Genomic DNA, 6,236 nt, shown 5'->3' on the forward strand with positions numbered 1-6,236 from the left:
CTCATCTCAACAACTAAAGTTCTGAACACTCTGCTTTACACTGACTAAAAGAACTATCCGACCGATCTCACCGCTGGAACCTCCGGTTAAGATATGATATAACTCGACACTTTGATCTTCACAACCGCAATCACCGACTACTATACTGACCCTGGCCTGTGATCTTTCTTTCCTTGACTTCATCTCAGCAATTGAAATCATGCATTCTCTGCTATGCACTGCTTAAGAAAGAACCATCTGAAAGCTCTACCAACTTGGAACATCTGTTCTAGATTTGAAATACAATTCATCTCCGGCACTCCATGCCGGTGAATTATCTTATGCACACACACTTCGGTATACCCACTTTGTGACAAGACAGAATCTTCAATTTCTGAAATCGAACTTAGATTGGCGATTAATTTCACTCCAACGCTTTTAGTGTGACCTAGGCTACTAGGTAGTTTTCGGAGCTTTTTAGGACAAATGACCCGTGGTCGATTTTTAGTAGTAATATATTTTTGCGTTGTATACCTATTTTTTTCCATATATACAATGAAAATGGGCTGCGTATACATGGTGTGACATCCCGATTTTTCCAATTCTATTTGCAATAAATTGAGACGGGCATTTCGTTGGCACGCATATAGTTCTTTTCCTTTAGTCGGCCACTCATATGAAAACTAGTCTATCGGGTGAAGCTGTTAAGAGTTTCTAATGCATCAGACTCGAGAATTTGACCAGGAAGTGACTTTTCGACCGAGCTAGTCTGCAAGGGTCATTACGGCACGATTAAAATCGATTAGAGATCGGAGATAGGTTGACTCGACAGAGGCATGTGATCAGGTGTGGGTGATTCCACCAGATCGCACAATTCTTGTCGATCGGCACCTGGACCGACTTTCTATCGATTGGGTACCCCGTGTTCGTATTTGAAACCTTGAGATTACCCCGACAACCGAAAGTCGCCAATGTTTCAAAGATGCACATTGTGGCTTGAGATGATCAACCACAGGTCAAATGCGTGAAAATTTCTAAAGGCTACTCGGTAGGTTAGGCCGCGCTAGTATCGTGCCAAAGTGAAATTAACCGTGGAATTGAGATGGAATTCAGAAATTGGAAGTCTGGGTGTGTCACAAATCATTTCAAGATCATTGAATCATCTTTGGGAAGATTTTTCATGCAAGCCGAGCTTTTCAGCAAATTAATAAGAGAATGGCTAATTTGGCTCGAGAAATTAGTAAGCCCGCCTTTAGTCGCGCTTTTGGGACTTAAGTTGGTTTTATGGACAAGTGAAGATGTGAATTGAAGAGTGGTGACATTGGATTAATTTTATGGACTTCAATTGGACTTAATTGGAAGAGAATTGATGGGAATTGAATAAATTAATGTACAAGGATTTGGACCCCGGCGGAAATGATAATGCACCCATTGAATAATGTTGTGGGAGAGGAGATAGTGGAAGATGACATCATGCGGGTGATGTCATGCTGATTGAAGCCAAGCGAATGGGGTGTTGACAAGTGGCAAGAGCCCATTGGCCCTCATAAAGTGGGGTTTTCCCTCTCACCTATCAACATCATCTTCTTCCTTGGAACCTTGAGAGGAGAGAGAAAGGAAGGGGGGGAGGATGTGCGACCGGATCAGCCAAGCCGACCGCCCGAACGCCGCCTCCTTCGCCGCTCGTCGTCCGTAGTTCGCCGCCGTCACCGGAGCCGTCGCGGTGGTCGTTCGTCCGCACGCCTCTGTCCTCCTCTCTCCCGTTGCCTCTCTTCTCCATTTCCATGGTGCGAAGACCAGAAAAAATGCAGAGAAGAAGCCGCAGCCATGGCCATCCGCTCCTGTTCACACGCCGTCGCCACCGCCGCCGTGCGTCCGTCCCGCACCGCCCGCGCGCCGCCGCCTGTCGTCGCACCGTCTCCACTTCGCCTCAGCTCGCGTCGCAGCTGCTGCATCAACCCGTGCCGGAGCCGTTCGGCCACCTCCGGCCACCGTTCGGAGTCTGCCTTGGTCCGGTTCAACCCCTCAACCTTCCCGGTCCTTCTCCATCCCATCCAAGCTCCGGATCTACCCTTCCTTGGCCTCAAACCGCCATGGACAGCAGCTGCAGAAAATGGGTATGGCAGCCCCTTCTTGGCCCGTTTTGGCCGCCTTCCCGAGCCCGGATGCTCGGCCCGCTTTGAGGAAAGTCGATCCTCGCGTCGTCCTCGTCGTTTTGGTTCGCTCGGCTCACTAATCCGGTGAGTTTAACTCACTAAACCTCGCTTAGAGGGTTAATTATGCTTTAGGTGTGCTTAGTTTATGTTAAGTGTGATTAGGTGGTTAGTTTGATTTATTTAAGGGTGGTTTATATTAATGTGTTTAATTAGCTTAAATTGTGTTTAAATTAAAGTTAAGTGGGTGTTTATATTAATATAAACCTTGATGTGACAAAAATGAATTTACTTTTGATTTATTTAAATATCTCGAAATTATTGAATAATTAAATGATATTTTAATATTCGAAATTATTAAAATATTATTATTTAATTATTTTCGGAATAAATTAAATTATTTATTAAATTCGAAAATTTTGTCGAGACCTTAAATTCTCGAGAATTTCGTGCCGGTCGCTCACGGTACATTCGGATTTTTTGAAATTGATGATTGGATATTATAAATTGAGTGTGGATTTCGAAAACTATGGATATTATTATTTAATCATTTTCGGAATAAATTTAATTATTTATTAAATTCGAAAATTTTCATTGGGACCTTATTTGCTCAGAATTTCGTGCCGATCGTTGCTGTGCATTTAGAATTTGAAATTGATGATTGGTTGTGATGAATTGAGTGTGATTGTGATTTATAGGGATTCTTTATGAAATCCTAAGTGTAGAAATTGATGGGAGATTGGTCAGAAATACCACCTATTAGAGGTGGTGCCCAGAGAGGCCGTGATAAACCACCTTGGAAAGGTCGTGCCCGATGAGGCCGTGAAAAACCACCTACAAGAGGTCGTGCCCGATGAGGCCGTGAAATACCACCTATTAGAGGTCGTGCCCCGAGAGGCCGTGATAAACCACTGTGAAAGGTCGTGCCCCGAGAGAGGCCGTGATAAACCACACGTGAAAGGTCGTGCCCGGAGAGGCCGTGATAAACCACCTCTGAGAGGTCGTGCCCAGAGAGGCCGTGATAAACCACCTTGGAAAGGTCGTGCCCGATGAGGCCGTGAAAAACCACCTACAAGAGGTCGTGCCCAGTGGGGCCGTGAATTGCCACCTGTTAAAGGTCGCGCGAGTGGGGCCGTGATGCCACTGATTTAAATTTGCCGAGTAGGGCCGTAGTTGAGAGCAATGATTGATTTGCTAGAATGACATGTAATCGGCCGAGTCGATTGATCGCTGAGACGATCCAAGTGGTTGAATTGTTTGATAATGTGATTGTGCCATGGTTGTTTGGTTATCATAATTGCACGTGGTTGGTTTATATAAATTGTGCTAACCCGCAGATAAAGGCTGAGGCGAGGTAAGTCTTCTGTGTGATGTGGCTAGGCCACCCGGGGGCGTATTTTCTTTCTAATAGGGTTTAGGGGTTGAACTTGCTGAGACATTGTCTCATCCCGGTTGTGGGATTAAAATTTCAGGTCCCTTGGTGGACGGAGCGCGATAGCTTTGGTTGGCCTTGAGGAGTTGCGAGGTGAAGTCATAAGGGTTGGAGAGCGTGTCACTCGCTAGTTGGTTGTAGGATAGTCCCCCTTTTGTCGAGCTGGTCTATTTTGTAGAAAGTCCAGTGTTGTATTTAAACCCCCTTTGTGTTTGTAAATGAGTGTTTGGTATTGTGATTGATTGCCTGCTTTTCTATCCCAAGTTAAATGTTGTCAGGGGATTTGTTTCACTTCCGCATGCGTAAAGAAATGAATGGGTCGGCAACATATCCTGGGATGTCGCATTTTTGATCGACCGCAAGTGGGATGTGCGCGCGCTCGGGGTTCGGGGCGTGACACATGGACCACATAATATTTTCAAAGTAGATTAAAAACTGTTACCAAATCATTTTCCTTCATTCACCATGAGCCACAAATTCTTGTACGAATGGACCACATAATATTTTCTAATTATTTGTTATTTACTTTTTTGTGGCCTAAAATAGATTATTATTCTCATAATAGATTAAAGATAATCACATAAATATTTCTCTTTTGTATTTGATGGGCTTTGATCGAGCATAGAGTTAAAGGTACAATAGTTGTAAGTGCTTTCTCTTCCTTCTTCTTTGCCCTCCCTTTTGAGGATTATTCCACTAATACCTGAGCAATGGTGATAGGACGAGTTCCAAGATGGCCGAGATGGGTCATATGTGGAATGCTACAAGCGAGAATTCCAAGGCTCTTCAGAAGAAGCAGCACGAGACCATGTGAAGAAGATGATCTCGGAGGCATGGAAGAGGCTCAACAAGGCATGTCTCTATCCTCAACCATTCACCAATTCCTTCAGCAAGGCCTCCCTGAACACAGCCAGGATGGTCCCGCTGATGTACAATTACGACGACAGCCATTCACTCCCTCTCCTTGAACACCACATGAAGTCATTGCTCTTTAAAGGCCCTACCTTCTAAGGGCTTTGCATCTTTATCATCGACCATATGGCTATGTTTAGGCATATGGATTTCTAGCCAAAATAGGATTAGATAAGATATGATATGATATCCAAAGATTTCGTTATATCATATCTAATGTGTAATTAATTACAATAACAAAACTTATGAGGGCTTTGTGTCTTTATTCACTGGCTTAGACACCATGTAGGGTTGTTGCTTCTCATTTCCCTAGACACCATGTACGGTCGTTGCTTCTCATTTCCTTAGTGTCGACCGATTCTAGCTGCAGCTAAAGCGGCATGATATGCAATGAGAGTTTGATTTTCAGAGTGATGTGGAAACTAGGTTGAGAAAGAACGCTGTGATACCATGTGAAAATATAAAGAAATGGAAAGGAGCCAAGAATTGGGAATAAGATATATATATATATATATATATATTACTTTCTTACTTATAACATTATACAATCACAGCCCTATTTATAATACATATGGTCAACATAATTAAGGAGAAAAATATTATAAAGACATAGAGAATAAAAAGAATTAAATTCTCAAACATACAATATTCTAGTTTCCCATTGACGAATTAATTAAAAAAAATCAAGTGCAACAGTCTTCAACAATTTGTGCTCGTGAAGGCCGAGCAAGAAGGTTGGTCCTCAATCACTAGTGCTGCATTGCTCCGTCTTGTGGTTCTCTCTCGATTTGCCTGCAAAACTCTGGCTGACGAAGTTCGCTCTTGAGTTGCTTTTTCTTTAAGCGTATCATGGAGCGTCTTGCTCATTTCCTAAGTCCTGTGAAGTTTATTTAAGTGGAAGAGTCTGGTCAAGTTTAGGGGTCTTTGATTGTTGGTATGTAATGTCAATCCAAGGTGATATTTTGATGGTTTTCTATTTGTGCTCTTAGTTGTTTTGTCTTCTAATGTTAGCTGAATTGATTGTCGATACTGAAGCATGGTTATGGGGTAAAGGGGCGAGCGCTACGTGCAATAGTGACAAAGCACCAGAATTAGAAATAGAATGCCATGCAAATTTTGGATTCCCAATCTTTGCAGAGAGTCAATAGCTAAATACCCTACTTTAGGAAGAAAAATAGGACTTACTTCTCCCACTTCTGAGCCAAATGCTATGCTCCGGGGCTCGCCCTTTCGAATTTAGGAGTCCTCATTTATGTGTAATAATACGACGGATGAGCCTTGTTGTTGCTTTGACCCATTAAGTTCTGCCCAGACCGGTACGCATGATTCATGTCCAAAATTCACCATTTTAAACCAAGATTCTCTCTGCTCATTCTTTGCTTCTGAACAGCAAGAGTAAACGATTTCTCTCTCCCTCTTATTAATTCAAATATGGGGTCCCTGGCCTTCGCTCTCAGATTTTGCTGCGCCAACATTAGTTGCTGCTCTGACACTTTGGATGCCTAGTTTTCGCTCTTAGATTTTGGGTCTCACTCTCAAATTTTGGCCTTCTCCTATGCTCACCTTCTCTGGTCTTTGCTCTCCCTCTAGTTAATAAAAATTTGGGGTCTCTACGCCTTAGATTTTGCTGATGAAACGACGTGAGAAGCTTTGATTTTTAACGCCCTTGGTTTTGTGAATTTCGGCTCCTCTTTTACGTTTTTTGAGTGTGTCTCGAGGAAGTTCATGGGAAGAATTTGATGAAAAATTTAAAGCAGTAG

The sequence above is a fragment of the Eucalyptus grandis genome, chromosome 5 (assembly GCF_016545825.1).
Source record: "Eucalyptus grandis isolate ANBG69807.140 chromosome 5, ASM1654582v1, whole genome shotgun sequence".
Lineage (NCBI taxonomy): Eukaryota > Viridiplantae > Streptophyta > Magnoliopsida > Myrtales > Myrtaceae > Eucalyptus > Eucalyptus grandis.